At 41.4% G+C, this 17250-nt stretch overlaps 1 long non-coding RNA gene across 1 annotated transcript; it reads left to right on the top strand.

Moving 5' to 3' along the window:
- The first annotated feature begins 4441 nt into the window (after positions 1 to 4441).
- On the top strand, positions 4442 to 12310 carry LOC133492978 (uncharacterized). Its single transcript, XR_009792813.1, has 3 exons — positions 4442 to 4676; positions 11481 to 11632; positions 12035 to 12310. It is a non-coding gene; the product is annotated as an uncharacterized LOC133492978 (long non-coding RNA).
- The last annotated feature ends 4940 nt before the right edge of the window (positions 12311 to 17250 follow it).

The following is a 17250-nucleotide window of genomic DNA, read 5'->3' on the forward strand; positions in this document are numbered from 1 at the left end:
ACTGGTAACAGTGTAGTAGAGTGTGAAAAATTAGGTATAGGAGCATTGAAAAAACAAATACTGTACAAGAATAAATTTCCAATGTTATGGACATGGCTCTAAGAAAATGGATGGATGGGTATTTAACTATTGATTACTTTATGAACTTATGGATAAAGACATATCTCAGACTTGCTTCATCTTTCTGCGGCAATGTTTTAGGTTATTTTAAGTTACAACTCGATTATAGTACTTTCTACTTTTTGTCGTCTAATCTTATGGTTGGACCAAATGGAGTTGAAACATTTTCAGTTTTTGATTGGAAATTGGTGCATTTTTGGTGCAGAAAAAATATGATCAGCAAGTACAGATTCCTCATTTATTTGTACAAGATAATTGATGTCAATATTTTAGCTTCACAAATATATTGTTCGTATTAAACAAAAGTGGTATTGACCACAAACAATGTAATTGTTAGTGATCAATGGTCACAGTGGTGTAGAATTTCATTGACTGATATACTGAGGACAGTTTCCTGACAATTTGGCAAAATGTGAAGGCTTATATATTTTTTTCTTTTAAATGATGGATTAGTATCACTATTTCAAAACCGTTAAAATGGAACGTTCAAATCTTGTGTCCATCCTGGGGCAAGTCAAGGTTGAGTGGGTGGGCTAAGACTTGATTTTTTTTAAGACCTGGAAAAAGGCAATTTGATATAAGGCCAAAATAGGGCCAGCCTATCCATTAACAAATAATCATAATAATAATAATAATAATAGGGGTGGCACAATGGCGCAGCTGTCAAGTGTTGGATTCACAGTTCTGGGGACCAGGGTTCAATCTCGGCCCTGCCTGTGTGGAGTTTGCATGTACTCCCCGTACCTACGTGGATTTTCTCCAGGCACTCTGGTTTCAACCCACATCCTGAAAACATGCATTAACCGGTGACTCTAATTTGCCCCGAAGTGTGATTGTGAGTGCAACTGTTGTCTGTCTGTGTGCCCTGCGATTGGCTGGCAACCAGTTCAAAGCGTACCAGACCTCCTGCCCATTGACAGCTGGGATAGGCTCCAGCCCTTCGCAACCCTCATGAGGATAAGCGGCTAAGAAAATGGATGGATGGAATATTATGGTTGGACCAAATGTAGTACAAACATTTTCCATTATTGATCAGAAATTGGTGCAGAAAAAATATGAGCAGCGAGTACAGATTCCCCATTTATTTGTGCCAAATAATTGATATTATTGATATTTTAGCTTTACAAATATACAGTTCGTATTTCGAGTGCTATTGACCACAAACAATGTAGTTGTTAGTTGTCAATGGTCACAGTGGTGTAGAACTCTATTGACTCATATACTGAGATCAGTTTCCTGACAATTTGGCAAAATGTGGAGGCCTATTTTTTTTCTTTAATGATGCATTAGTATCACTATTTCAAAAGCTTTAAAATGGAATATTCAAATCCTGCTTAATTCAAACAGTCTTTTGTCCATCCAGGGGCAAGTCTCGGTTGGGTGCGTGGCCTAAGACTTGACATTTTTAAGACCCTGAAAAAGCCCATTTGGTGGGAGACCAAAACAGGGCACTAACAAATAATAATAATAATATTAGAGGCGGCACAGTGATGCAACTGTAAAGCATTGGCCTCGCAGTTCTGGGGACCAGGGTTCAATCCTGTGCCTGCGTGGATTTTCTCTGGGCACTCCGGTTTTCACCCACATCCCAAAAACACACATTATTAGGATTGACTCCGGCACTCCTACGACCCTCGTGAGGATAAGCTGCTCAGAAAATGGATGGATCGATAGTAATAAAAATAATACATTAATATTATTGTTGTAGTTCATCTATTTATTTATTTATATATTTATTCAACACATTTTAAATCCTGGCTCAGAAAAGCACAGACCATTTGTTACAGTATGAACGAAATATGAGTATTTCATTTCAGAGGAAAGACGCTGAATACATTTTGGCTAGTTTGTAGCTATATCAAAAGACAAAATATATATAATTTATAAGGTGTTGTTTTGATTTGAGTAACAGGCAACACCGTAGGAAATGCAGTATGTACAGTTAAACTACACAAGAAAAACTTTAATTGAAAAGAAGACATTTGCAAACTGTCTCATAAAATGGCCTATTCTAAGATTTAACAGTTACTTTTTTATAAAGCAAAATAAAGACCCACATGCAAACTCTTAAAAAAAAAAACAACACAGATAACATAACCTTCTTTTGAATGCTGTCACTCCAATGAAAACAACGACAAACTGTCATGATCCTGGCATCCTGCCAAGGCTGGGCATGGCCAGCCAATTAGTTGGCACACACCTGCACCTTGTTTTGGCTGATTACGCTCGGCACTTATAGGACCCGGTGACGACTGGTCTTCTGCCAGATCGTTGAGATTCATGTCCCGTTCCAGCACCCCCGTATCTCTGATCGTATTCCTGTGTGTACCGACCCCCGCCTGCCCGCTGATCTGCTCTCTACGCCCGACGTCCTGATTACCGCTGCTATACCTGACTGCCTGCCCGATCGCCGACCTAGGATTATAAATGTTTTTTCCGAATTACCTCGATGTCTCCCGTGTACTCCTGCATTTGGGTCCACCCTCCGTTCCGATGGTTGTGACACAATCTTGAGGTAGCTTTTGAATGGATTTTAAAGCTCTGCTACTGGGTTCTAAAACACTACATGTTTTAATTCCTGAATACATGAAAGACATGCGAATGCAATGTAAACCCAGTAGAGCTCGGGGATCGACAGACTCAGGTCAAATCGTGGACCACAGACTCCAAAGCAAACATGCTGAAGCAGCATTTAATTATCATGGTGCACACGAATGTAAAAAAAAAAGTTGCCACCAGAAATGACGTTAGCCCCAAGAGTGAATGTTTATAAATCCAGGTTAAAAATACCTTTTATGATGCTTCTTTTCAGTATTTCAATTTTTAAATATTTTTGCACTGTATGCTGTTTTGATTGTACTTTTATTTTTTATTCATGTTTTAAATGTTTGTAAGATGTTTTTTCTTTGTTTTTGAATGTTTTTAATCATGTCAAGCACAGTGGGTTTCCTTGTATAAGAAATGCGCTACACAAATAATTTTGCTTTGCTTAACTTTCACTTATTTCAAGATAATTTTTACCTGAACTAGGGAGACATTTTTTTTCTTGGGAACAAGATTTTTACAAATATAGTACACTGACATTTTATGTTTTCATTTTTTTACGTGATGTTTCTAATTTTAATTAGCTTTGACAAGAAATATGATATTCTTGGTCAGCTTTTGAGTTTTTGCATTCCATGTCATTTTTTTCTGTGTTATAGTCTTTAAAAAAGTTACCCATCTATTCATTTTCCATCTGCTTTTCCTCACAATGGTTATAGAAGGTTAGATCCAATCCCAGCCAACTCTGGGCTAGGGTTGTAACTCAAGCATGGTCTGGTAATTAGTGTTAACATATCTGGAAATGTGTGCAGGAATTCTGATCTTTGATATCAATGCTATAGGCTGGTGTATTGCAGTTGGCTAGCTAACTGATGTGTCTACATAGCAGCCATGTTAGGACGGTCAATGTTCAAAGGGAAGGCATTGACACTGAAACTAGGTTATAGAGCAACTTATTCATTTCTCAAATGTTTTTCATGAGGTTCACATTTTTGTCATTGATAAAGTTGTGTGCTATCATCAAAGAACAAAAAATATTTATCCAAAGTAAGTTTTGGGTTTGGATTGAGCCCATCCATATTAGGGCTGGCCCGGCCACTGTATCGATCCATCCATTTTCTATACTGTTTGTCATGGTCGTAGTTGAGCTGGAGCCTATTCCAGCTGGTTTTGGGCAAAAAGCCGAAACACACTGGACTGGTTGCCATGCAGTGACATGCCACTGTGAAAACAATTTAGTTTGCAACCCATGTGCTATGAAAGTAGCAAAAGTGTTCATTAAATTTGATCAAAATGCCAAATTTCAAATTTAATAATTGAATTTATCATGTACATATGCCTGTAAAATATCAGATCAAGGTGCAATGTGTTCCAAATTTGTATTTTCTTCTGAGCTATAATCCACCGAATGCTTTGCATGCACACAAGAGGTTCTTAGTACAACAGACATACACTGTGTCAGGGTTCCAAACGACACAAAATAAAGTAGTTTTCACAGTGGTGTTCAGTTATGCTATCATACAGATGGCGTTTTAACTTAAATTTTGACTGTATCATTCAGGTTAGTGATAGACAATGGTTTGTTCCAATTTAGTGAATTAAACTAATTTGGGTTACAACCATACAGCAAGAATTTAACTCCGTCATAAACTGAACACCCGCTGTAATTAGATTCTGCAGTTGTACCTAATAAAGTGTCTTATGAATGGGTGAAAATGTTATTTGTTTTGAATACACAGCATACAAAAAATATTCTGATCTTTCCTTTCAGTAGTCTTTGTCCAACTACTTTGGATTTGGGGTGCTCTGGCCTTCACGCCTATGATCATGAGGGACCAAATATACCTACTTCAAAGCCATTTCGGAAGGAGACGGGGGTCAAAAGCTGTGGATCTAATTAAAGCAGCCTGGGATTTCCAATGAATGCAGAGAAGCCTGCAGGGATCCTGAGTGATGCAGTGCCCCGAGGACAAGAGCCACAAATGAGGCTCTCTACGTGTAGAAGTACTTGGGTAATTCATTCATTACAAATACAGTGTCCCATGTGACTATGTGTGCAGCTTTGTGAGTAGTGTCAATGAGTGTGCATCTGTGGGTCTATTTTTGTGTTCTGTTTAGCTGGGAATTAATACAAGATGCAGCTGCATTCTATGTCCAATCAGTGCTCGCAGGTTCCCCTGCTCTGATTCTATAACAAATTAATAGGCAGCATGCACTGATGCGTCAAATTACTTTGCATTGAACACTGCACACAACTGGATTGTTTATTCTTTTATGTGTTCCATATTAAAGCGGTGGCCTTCTGTTTTGCTATTGTTTTTAAATTAGATTGTTTCCCGGTGCAATATAAAAAAATCAGTCACTTTAATCTTTTAATGTTCCACAGATATGTGTCCTATATACAAATGATGACATAATAAGTATTTGAACAACCTGCTATATTGAAAGTTCTCAGAAATCATGGAGGGGTCTGAAATTTTCATCGTAGGTGCATGTCCACTGTGGGGGAGATAATCTAAAAAGAAAAATCCAGAAATCACAATCTATGATTTCTTAATTTATTTGTGTGATACAACTGCAAATAAGTATTTGAACACCTGTCGATCAGCTAGAATTCTGAGCCTCAAAAACCTGTTAATCTGCCTTTAAAAGTCCACCTCCACTCTATGTATTATCCTGAATTAGATGCACCTGTGTGAGATCGCTAGCTGCATAAAGACACCTGTCCACCCCATACAATCAGTAGGACTCAAACTTGTTATGAATTAAAGTCCATGAACTTTGACCGAGTTCCCCGTGTCTGGAAAAACGCCTCCTTTTATGAGGCTGACTTCTGACATCACTACAGGTAAGCATCCTGTTTTGGGACTAACATGGAGTCTTTTCATATTTACACCAAACCCATTCGTTTCGAGAATTCCCCATTCAGCAGTCTGTCATATGCAGTGAACATTTCATCCCGGACTTTTTTTTATAGTGGACTCTTGTCTTATATGGGTTTTAAACGTAAAAGAAACTGTTAAAACGTGGATCGCTGCCTACCATACAGCCAGTTCCAACACCTGAACAGATCACTGTTGCTAAAAGCACTGAACGCCAACTTGGATCGGTCACTGAACCTGGACACGCTTCAACAAGCTCAGCTCCCCCTGAAAGTACCAAAACTGCTAAGAGCTTTTGTTTTTTTCCTGTAAGCTTGAACACTTTTTACATGATTGGACGATAGAAGAACATGTCGTTCTGAGCAAAAAATATTTTATGAACACAAATCGTTTGATCATTCTCAACGAGAAAAACAGGATAACGTGTACAAATGGTGGCACGGTGATTCAGCTGGTAAGCGTTGGCCTCACAGTGCTGAGGACCCGTGTTCAATCCCAGCCCTCCCTGTGTGGAGTTTGGAAGATCTCCCCACACCTGAGTGAGTTTTCTCCGGGCACTTCAGTTTCCACTCACATCCCAAAAACATGTAACATTATTTGGACACTCAAAATTGCCCTTAGGTGTGATTGTGAGTACGGCTGTTTGTCTCGATGTGCCCTGCAATTGGCTGGCAACCAGTTCAGGGTGTACCATGCCTGCTGCCGGTTGACAGCTAGGATAGGCTCCAGCACACCCAGAACAACCCTCGTGAGGAAAAACGGCTAAGAAAATGGATGTATGTATACAAACCCTTTTTTTTATTTGGGTTTTAATTTGTATAAAATACTATAGTATTAAAACAAGGAGTATTACATACTCGAATAGGAGACCTGTTTGCACTTTATCAGAAATAATTTGTTAACTATGAAATAGATAAACAATAGATGAACCTGTGCTTATCTATACACTTTTTCTTATTTTAGAAACTTTGAACCTTATTTTTCCTATACTAATTACAGATGTTGCAGGAAGCATAATCTGCACAAGAGGTTGACATCATACCAGCAGATGCTGAATCTCCATCTTTGAGTCATTCCAAATGTTGCCAGACTGATAAGGTGCCTATAGAGGTTGTGCACCTACGCCACCGAAATCACGTGACTGGCCATATTGCCGGTCAAGCAAAGCATTGTTCAATGCTAAGTCGGTTGGAGACAATATGAAAATACAGTGAAGAAAATAAGTATTTGAAGATCCTGCTATATTGCGAGTTCTACCGCTTAGAAATAATGGAGGGGTCTGAAATATTCATTGTAGCTGCTTGTCCACTGTGAGAGAGATAATCTAAAAAGAAAAATCCCGAAATCACAATGTATGATTTTTTTTAAGGATTTATTTGTGTGATACAGCTGCAAATAAGTATTTGAACACCTGTCTATCAGCTAGAATTCTGACCCTCAAAGACCTGTTAGTCCGCCTTTAAAAGTCCACCTCCACTCCATGTATTGTCCTGAATTAGATGCACCTGTGTGAGATCGTTAGCTGCATAAAGACACCTGTCCACCCCATACAATCAGTAGGACTCAAACATAAAACATGGCCAAGACCAAAGAGCTGTCCAAAGACACCATAGACAAAATTGTACAACTCCACATGGCTAGAAAGGGCTATGGAGAAATTGCGAAGCAGCTTGGTGAAAAAGGTCCACTGTTGGAGTCATCATTAGAAAATGGAAGAAGCTCAACATGACGGTCAATCTCAATCAGAGTGCAGCCCCATGTAAGATATCACCTTGTGGGGTCCCAATGATCCTTAGAAAGGTGATGAATCAGCCCAGGACGACAGGACTTGGTCAATGACCTGAAAAGAGCTGGGACCACTGTTTCCAAGGTGACTGTTGGTAATACACTAAGACGTTATGGTTTGAAATCATGTATGGCACGGAAGGTTCCCCTTCTTAAACCAGCACATGTCAGGGCCAATCTTAAGTTTGCCAATGACCATTTGGATTATACGGAGGAGTCATGGGAGAAAGTTTTGTGGTCAGATGAGACTAAAATGGAACTTTTTGGTCATAATTCCACTAACCGTGTTTGGAGGAAGACCAATGACGAGTTTCATCCCAAGAACACCATCCTTACTCTGAAGCATGGCCGTGGTAGCATCATGCTTTGGTGGTGTTTTTCTGCACATGGGACAGGAAGACTGCACTGTATAAAGGAGAGGATGACCTCGGCCATGTATTGTGAGATTTTGGGGAACAACCTCTTTCCCTCAGTCAGAGCATTGAAGATGGGTCAGGGCTGGGTCTTTCAACATGGCAATGACCCGAAGCACAGCCAGGAAAACCAAGGAGTGGCTCTATAAGAAGCATATCAAGGTTCTGCTGTGGCCTAGCAAGTCTCCAGACTTAAATCCAAAACAGAAACTTTGGAGGGAGCGCAAACTCCGTGTTTCTCAGCGACAGCCCAGAAACCTGTCTGATCTAGAGAAGATCTGTGTGGAGGAGTCGAACAAAATCCCTCCTGCAGTGTGTGCAAACCAGGTTAACAACTACAGGAAAAGTTTGACCTCTGTAATTGCAAACAAAGGCTACTGTACCAAATATTAACATTGGTTTTCTTGCGTGTTCAAATACTTATTTGCAGCTATATCACACGCATAAATTGTTAAAAAATCATAAATTGTGATTCCTGGATTTTTCTTTTTACATTTTTCTCACAGTGGACATGCACCTACGATGAAAATTCAGACCCCTCCATCTTCCTTTTAAGTGGGAGAACTTGCAATATAGCAGGGTGTTCAAATACTTATTTTCTTTGCTGTATGTAATTGTATGGATTATCAGTTATAATTTTACTTATATACATTAACAATGTATGTACCGTAATTTCTCAAAAATAGTGTACAAATTTTTCCAAAAATATTTTCAAAAGTTAATAGAGTGCATTATATTTATGTATGGATGAAAAATAAACAATACAATCACATTGAATAGTTGTATACATGTACATAGATTGGTAAACATTGATATTTATTACGATAATGTGCGCCCCAACCTGAATGCTATGACCTCCTTGGGGAGCGTGTACTTTACGATCGTTCACGTAGCATGTATGTCGCTGCTTCACCAAAGATCAGAAACGACCCATGACTTTGTCCTAACTTAAACCTAGAGAAAAAATGTCGACTACAACAGCTAGTTGTGCAGCTGCTTTTAAAAGAAATGTCAACACTCGTGGCGATGACGCCGCCAGCCCGTAAGTAGCACTGCAGTCCGAAACAACGATAGCTTGCTCAATGGCTTTAGGTGGGTATAAAAACAACGTGAGCTCAAACTACGTAATGCGAACATCATTGGCACATTAAAAAAATGGCAGAGTGCACAGAATTGAAATGAGCACTTTTTTGTTTGTTTTAATGTGCCCATTACCCTCGTTTCTACGTAGTCTGAGCTGACATTGTTTTGATAGCCACCTGACGCCATAGGAAAGCTGTGGCGTCAGGTGGCCGAGAGGCTGTTTTGCAGAACCAAAACTCTTGTGATTCAAAAAATGTTTCCCCAAAAACGCCATGGATGGCACAGAGGATGACATGATGTGGGAGCAAAATAGGATCACTGTTCATGAATTCAGGAGGCACCAGAACTGGACCAAGTCACCAAAGCTAGCTACAATGGATATTTTTCAGATTGGAGATGAGCCAGATGTTCCTTTTCAAGTGTTGGCCAATGGTGTGTAATGTAGAGGATAAACTGCACTATGCACAGACATTTTATGCACAAATATTTAATGGAAAAAATGACAAAAAAAAAACACATAAGACTCTGGGCGTCGTGCTACAAGACATAGTTCCGTGTCATCGACAACCGACTTAGCATTGAGCACTGCTTAAATGCTTAGCTTCACCGCCAATATGGCGAGGTAAACAAAAGGGTTAGGGTTAGTTACATCTGTTGGCTTCACAGATCTCTGAAAATACAGGTATAGATTTCTTGAAAACCAACTTGCCACTAATTCTGGGAGAATAAAATTTCTGTGATATTTGGCAACTTTCAAAGTCTGTTCACAGAAAAACATGTCGTCATACATTATTCTTTGTACATGACAACCTTGTCTTGTTCAAACAGCAAAATCACAAAAATTTAATCCGGTAACCCCTAACTGTTCCTGGATTTCGTAAAAATACTGTACTTATGTGATTCCTTGAGCTCCAGAACACCTTCCCTTTCCTCCAAACAAAAGTGAGAGTCATAAACTGCGTCTTCGAGAGTCTGGTGTTTCTTGCAGTGCAGACACTTGATGTCGATGAGCTCCACATTGCAACAATCACAAGATGTGTAGCCGTCCAGTGACGCTCCTAAGTATGGGTGCTTCTGACTGAGAACCAGACTAGCATCACTGACATAGAGACCCTGGTGCTCGCTCGTCATAATGCGGTCATACCCGCCTTGCGCAATTTGTTCATGCTCACATCCCCACCCATCAAAGAAAGTTCACAATAAGGCAATGACAAGTATCTTCAACAGAGAGAGATATTCATAACAGTCACAAACTGAAATAACAGCAACATTTTTATTTTGATTCTTCTTTTTCTTTTGGCTTATCCCGTTAAGGGTCGCCACAGCGTGTCAGCTTTTTCCAGCTTAGCCTATTTCGTGCATTCTCACATCCTCATCCTCATGTCTTCCTCTCACAACATCCATCAACCTTTTCTTTGGTCTTCCTCTGGCTCTTTTGCGTGGCAGCTCCATCCTCAGCACCCTTCTGCCAATATACTCACTCTCTCGCCTCTGAACACGTCTAAACCATTGAAGTCTGCTCTCTCTAACCTTGTCTCCAACACATCCAACTTTGGCTGTCCCTCTAATTAGCTCATTTCTAATCCAATCCAGGCTGTTCACACCAAATGAGAACCTCAGCATCTTCATTTCTGCTACCTCCTGTTCTGCTTCCTGTAGTGATGGTCGGTTCTATGCACAGGCAACATTTGTACATGATTTGCCCTCAGCGATCCGGACACCACACTCAACAGCAAACATCAGCGCAGCAACATGCGAACATGACTCACCGAATCCAGCCATGCACGTACAGTGGGAGGGATCAACAATTCTATTCTGAGGAACAATCACACATAGTCGGAATGGTGGCTCTGACAATCTCTAAGAATGCGTTACCTGAAAATTGAATTTTAATCATTGTTAATGATATGTAAAGTTGTACCATTCAAAATTTAATGATCTGATAAATGATGGATTTTTAGTCAGTGATAGTGTAGTGGGATCAATTCCTGCTCAGTGATAGTGTCGATATCTTCCCTGCGACTAACTGGCGACCAGTTCAGGGTATAGTCCGCCTATCACCCGAAGCTAGCTGGGACAGGCTCCAGATTTCCTCCAACCCTAGTGAGGATGAGCGGCTTGGATAGTGACATGGTCTGAGACCACATTACAATAACTTCCACACATATAAATTATTCTGGGGTACTTAAACCCTTTGTCATCAGCTACATATAACAACACACAGTGACATAGTTACACATAGACCTCTCAAAACTAGTATATCATTTGTGACATGAAGTCTCAAATGTCAAGACATAACATTTTTGTTATTAATTACAATATACTTACTCAAGCTTTCAATACTAGGAAAGCTGTACTTTCACTTGGTGAAATAACATCTTGCACCCAACTAGCAGCAAAGAAAGCGTAGGCATCTAAACTTTTGTAAGCTTTGAGGGCCTCTCCCGTGTACTTGGATGGGGTGTTGATCAGGTAGTTTAAAATGTCAATGTAACGTAGATCTAGCTTGAGAACGAAATCAATAAAACTAGTAAATTTATGTAAAGGTATGCAATAATGATCAACATGGATTGTTTTGTATCTTTTCTGTATATAGTTGTTTCTGAAAACTGTCCAACTGTTGTGCAATATCTGATAAAACTGTCGATTTTAGGTCCGACGACGAAAAGACCGCCATGATAAGTAGACACGACCTTCCCGTCCAAGATAGCGTTGAAAACAAAAAACACGTGCTTGGCGTGACATCACTGAAAAGTATCTTTTCACTTGGTGGAACGTCACACCCCTGATTAAAATGTGGTAAATGTATGTAATTTTGCTCTCTTTTTCTCGAGAATAATTAAATGTGTTACAAGTTTTAATAATGTGCAACCGTTGTTGGTTTGAATTAAATAAATTGAAAGGACTTCAGTGCATGCTGGGGAACACCTGAAATACACTGCCAAAAAAAAAACTAAGTACCAATTTGTGAGGCACATTTTTCTTCTTTTCATGCTATAATTGAGAAATGCACACACTAGAAGCCCCATTGGGTCATGGATTTGTTTTTTTCACTGCTGAAAATAATCAATTTAAAAAAATTGACAACTGATTTTGCAGTGGTAGCATTGTGGAACAACTGGCTAGAGCATTGGTTCATACCTCTGTTTTGCCAAACACCTAAATCCTACCTTACTGCGTCCGCTTCTTGAACCCTTTGAATTTCAGCCACTCCTTCCATCCTGGTTCCCGCAACAGCAAGCCTGACACCTTTTCCCAGAGGTACTCACCACCCTCCAGCTCTGCTGAGGATGAAACCATTCTACCCCGCTCCTGCTTCATCTGGGCTGCCACCTTGAGGATCGAACAAAGAGCCTCAGAGGGACCCAACCAGCTCCCATAACCACACCTCCACACTGGCTGTTCGTGCCCAATACCACATCCTATGATGTCCTTTTCTCATGATTCTTAGACTATTTCCACTTTTTAATCATATTTCTTGCACTGTACGTGGTTTTATGTAATTGTACTTTAAAAAATTATACATATATACTATTATATATACAATATATACATAGATATTATTGTTCCAATCCATTTTTAAATGTTTTATCTCTTTGTTTTCAAATACTTTTAATCGTGTAAACCACATTGAGTTCCCTCGTGTATGAAACAAATAAATAAAAAAATTTGCTTTGCTTTGCTTCAATGGGCCAAAACTCCAAACTCACCTATTATTCCAAAATCATCAGTCCCACCCACTTCATCCAACAACACTCCTGGTGGCCCAGCCTGGCATACGGTGGCAAATAGAGGATGTGCATCATGGGAAAAGATTTGACGTCCCTCCTAGCCAATAAGATGCCTGTATGATACTACAGTGATAGCCAATGGGAAAGCAGCTCTATCACAAAACACAAAGCGATCTACAGGATGTTTACATTTGGTGGAATTTGAGGGCTGCGAATCCAGCGGTTATTTTTTTCTTTTCATATCCTGAACTTTCCTTCATAACTACAGATAATTTTTCCAAGGAGGGGTTTCATTAGATGAATTTTTCATTACTAGAGAGATTCGTAACTAGAGGTACCACTTTACCTGGACTTACTATCTTTAAAAACCAAATACCAAGTCTGAAACCTTGGTGTTCTCAGAGATTCCGAACTGACTTTCAACAGTCATATTAAATCAATCACAAATACTGGCTTTTACCATTTGAAGAACATATCGTGAGTGAAGGTTTGTGTGTTTCAAGCAGACCAGGAAACGCTCATCCATGTTTTTATCTCAAGTCGACGTGACTACGGTAATGGTCTTCTGACTGGACTCCCCAAACAGATCAGCTCATTCAGAATGTGGCAGCTTGGGTTCTGATCAGAAAAAAAGGTCAGCGCATATAACTCCAATCCTAAAGTCCTTACACTGGCTTCCAGTCAGCTTTAGAATAGATTTTAAAGTTCTGCTACTGGTATATAAACCACTAAATGAATACATGAAAGAAATGCTTCCGTAATACAAACCAACTTAGGTCAAACAATGGAGCGCAGAGTCCAAGGCAAACATAGTGAAGCAGCATTTAGTCTTATGCTGCACACAAATGGAATAATTTGCCAAAAGAGGTGACGTCAGCCCCATGTAATCCTTGTATTAAAAGTAAAGTATTTCCACTTTTCATGATATTTGTTGAACTTTACGCTGTGTCATGGTCCTGCCGGTCCAGCTCTGACTGTGCGGGTGCCCACGCGTTCGCACTGATTGGGAGGCACACATGCTGGCTGATTGGGCCCGGTGTATATAGGACCATGGGGACGACTGGTCCGGCGCCAGATTGTCGCAACTCATGCCCCGTTCCAGCACTCCCATATCTCTGATCAACAACCCTTGTGTACCAACCTCCGCCTTTTACCGACCAACCCTATAAGCCTGACTCTTTTGATACTCCTGCCTGCTTTGATCGTTCTCCCGTGTATCGACTCCTGCCTGCTCGCTGACCTGCTCTCTACGCCCGACGTCCTGACTACCGCTGCTGCATATGACTGCCTGCTCGATCCCTGACCTTGGATTAATAAACATTTTTCCCGAATTACATCTGTGTCTCCCGACTTCTGCATTTGGGTCCTACCTCTGTTTTGATGGGTCGTGACACGCTGTTTTTAATTCTACTTTTTTCGATTTTTAAAAATATTTTTCATCATTTTTCTCTTCCCCTGTTTTAAATGGTTTATTTATTTTTATTCAAATGTGTTTAATCATGTAAAACAAATTGAGTTACCTTGTGTATGAAATACGCTTTATAAAAATATTTTGCTTTGCTTCAGGTGCGCACAATTTCCTGTAATGAGTGACAGGTGGCGTTGGGCATGACCTGAACAGCTGGGGACAAAGTGCATATAAAATTGCATTGCAGCATCTGATTGGCTTGTAGAGATAGTATGGATGTTTCTAGAAAGTTTTCTTCTTCTTTTCCTTTTGGCTTGTCGGGTGAGGAGGCGCCACAGCATGTCATAATTTCTATGTAACCCTATCTCCTGCATCTTCCTCTCAAACACCAAAAGCCCTCATGTGATCCCTCATGACATACATCAACCTTTTCTTTGGTCTTCCTCTTGCTCTTTTGCCTGGCAGTTCCATCCTCAGCACCCTTGTACCAGTATAGTCACGCTCCGTCCTCAGGATGTATCCAAACCATAGAAATCTGCTCTTTCTAACTTGGTCTCCAAAACATCTAACTAATGAGCTTGTTTCTAATCCTCCTCCTCTAATCTTAATTTTATTACACTTCTTTGAAAACTTCCCTCTGACAAGAGCTTTCTGATGGATCATAATTTGACCTCAGAACCCATGGTAGCTATCACCCACAAATAAATACCGGGAAGTCAATTCAATTAGATCAAGTATAGATGCGGATGTGTGTCACTATTTTTCAGTTGCTGCATTGGACTGGGTCCATTCAGAGCTACCAAAATCAGATCCACTAAAAGGCATACAGATTATTCCAGTATTGAACATTATCAACTAAACTACTTCAGGAATCAAGTCCAAACAGCACTTTTAAGGCTGTCCAACAGGCGCCTGCATGACATCAAACATGGTGATTTCGTGCTGATGAAAAATTTCCAACGAAAAAGATTGAGACATCAGTGCTGGCTGGAGCCTTTTCAAGTGCGTGTGAACCACACGGAGATAAAGTCGCCGAAAGAGATATGTTTTCGCGTGTCTCATCGACTCTTGTGGGCCACCTCCTCCACTTCCCTTACCTTCAACGACAGATGACCAAAAAGGTCGGCCAAGTGAAGCTAAAACCTCCCAGAAACAGGATTCTCTGTTAGCATACACTTTTAGCTACAATCAGTGCTGGTAACTGATTGGACGTTGATCTGTTGGAACTGACATGCAAAACCAATGCTCGTGCCCTTGCATAACTCAGCAGATGAATGGAAGGTGATGACTAAAGCCCTTCCACATATGTTCAGCGTCACCTCTTACAATTGCTGTGATAAAAATGTGTGTAAAATGTGCATTGATCCTACCATTGACAGTTGACACAATTTTGTACCCAAGACAGGACACCCATGACAAACGTCTTTGGTCACTTTCGATTGCCACTACTTCAGCTAATTTCCCCTCCTACAGTATTCTTGTTTGTTTTCCTGTATGCCCTTCATGTGGCACACTATCCATCCATCCATCCATCCATCCATCCATCCATCCATCCATCTTCTACCGCTTCTCCTGGTCAGGTCGCAGGGGAAGTAGCTTCAGCAGGGATACCCAGACTTCCCTTTCCCCAGCCACTTCTTCCAGCTCTTCTGGAGGGATCCCGAGGCGTTCCCAAGCCAACCGAGAGACATTGTCTCTCCATCGTGTCCTGGGTCGTCCCTGGGGTCTCCTTCCGGTTGGACATGCACGGAAAACCTCACCAGGGAGTCGTACGTGAGGCATCCGGATCAGACCAGATGCCCCAGCCACCTCATCCGGCTCCTCTCATTGCGGAGGAATAGCAGCTCGACACTGAGCATTTCCCTAATGACCAAGGTTCTCACCCTATCTCTAAGGGAGAGCCCAGGCACCCTGCAAAGGAAACTAATTTTGGCTGCTTGTATCCGGGATCTTGATCTTTCGGCCACAATCCACAGCCCGTGCCCATAAGTGAGGGTACAAACGTGAATCGACTGGTAAATTGAGAACTTTCCCTTTCGGCTTAGCTCCCTCTTTACCGCAACAGACCGATACATAGTCCACATCACTGCAAACGCTGTACTGATCAGTCAGTTGATCTACTGTTCTTTCTTCCCTCACTTGTGTAATATACCCCAAGATACTTGAACTCCTCAACTTGGTGCAGGATCTCATCCCCAACCCGCAGAGGGCACGCCAGCCTTTTCTGACTGACGGCCATGGTCTCAGATTTGGAGGTGTTGATTCTCATCGGCTGCGAACCACTCCAATGAGCGTTGGAGATCACGGCTTGATGACGCCAAAAGAACCACAACATCTGCACAGCCCGAAAGGGTAACATGGGTCCCTCTTCCGATGGGCTCACTACCTGTGAGAGGGGCCATAGAGGTCGGGTGCGATGTGAGCTGGGCGGTAGCCAAAGGTGGGGACTTGGCGATCGGATCCCCAGCTACAGAAACTAGCTCAAGGGACATGGAATGTCAACTCTTTGGCCAGGAAGAAACCCAAGTTGGTGCATGAGGTCAAGAAGTTCTGACTAAATATTGTGTCGGACTTGCCTCTACGCACCGCTTGGGCTCTGGTACCACTCCACTAGAGAGGGCTTGGACACTATTCCACTCTGGAGTAGCCCAAGGTGAGAGACCCTGAGCAGGTTTGGGTGTACTTATTTCCCACCCATCGTGCGGCCTTTACTTAGGGGTTTACACCGGTGAATGAGGGGGTAGCCTCCCTCCGCTTAAGGTAGAGGGAGAGGTCCTGACTATTGTTTGTGCCTATGCACCAAACAGCAGTTCAGAATACCCACCCTTTTTGGAGTCCCTAGAGGGAGTGCTGGAGACTGCAGCTGACCAGAGCTGTGGCTGTAATGTGGTCGGTGCCTGTCGTGGTAACCCCCGAACATGGTCGTGGTCACCAACAGTGAGGCGATGCTGTCAAGCCAAAGAAGGAATCCTATCTGGCATTTTTGGCCTGTAGGACTTCCTGGGACAGCTGATAGGTATCGTCTGCCCAAGCGAAATGCAGCTTCGGTAATCACAGAGGCAAAAACCGGGGCATGGGAGGTGTGCTGTCCTCACGACACGTTACTATGTGAAACCAGACAGCCAGCGAACTTATGAAAAACCTCTGTACACAAGAAGTTCTTTTCTTGCTTTTATGGAGGTCTCACGTGGTAAATGAATTAACAAATTTGTAGCGGAAAGATACAGAAAAATATACATTACACTGTACACTGTGTGCCAATGTGCAAAGTACAGGTAGATAGC

Source organism: Syngnathoides biaculeatus, chromosome 19 (assembly GCF_019802595.1).
Source record: "Syngnathoides biaculeatus isolate LvHL_M chromosome 19, ASM1980259v1, whole genome shotgun sequence".
NCBI classification, from domain to species: Eukaryota; Metazoa; Chordata; class Actinopteri; order Syngnathiformes; family Syngnathidae; genus Syngnathoides; species Syngnathoides biaculeatus.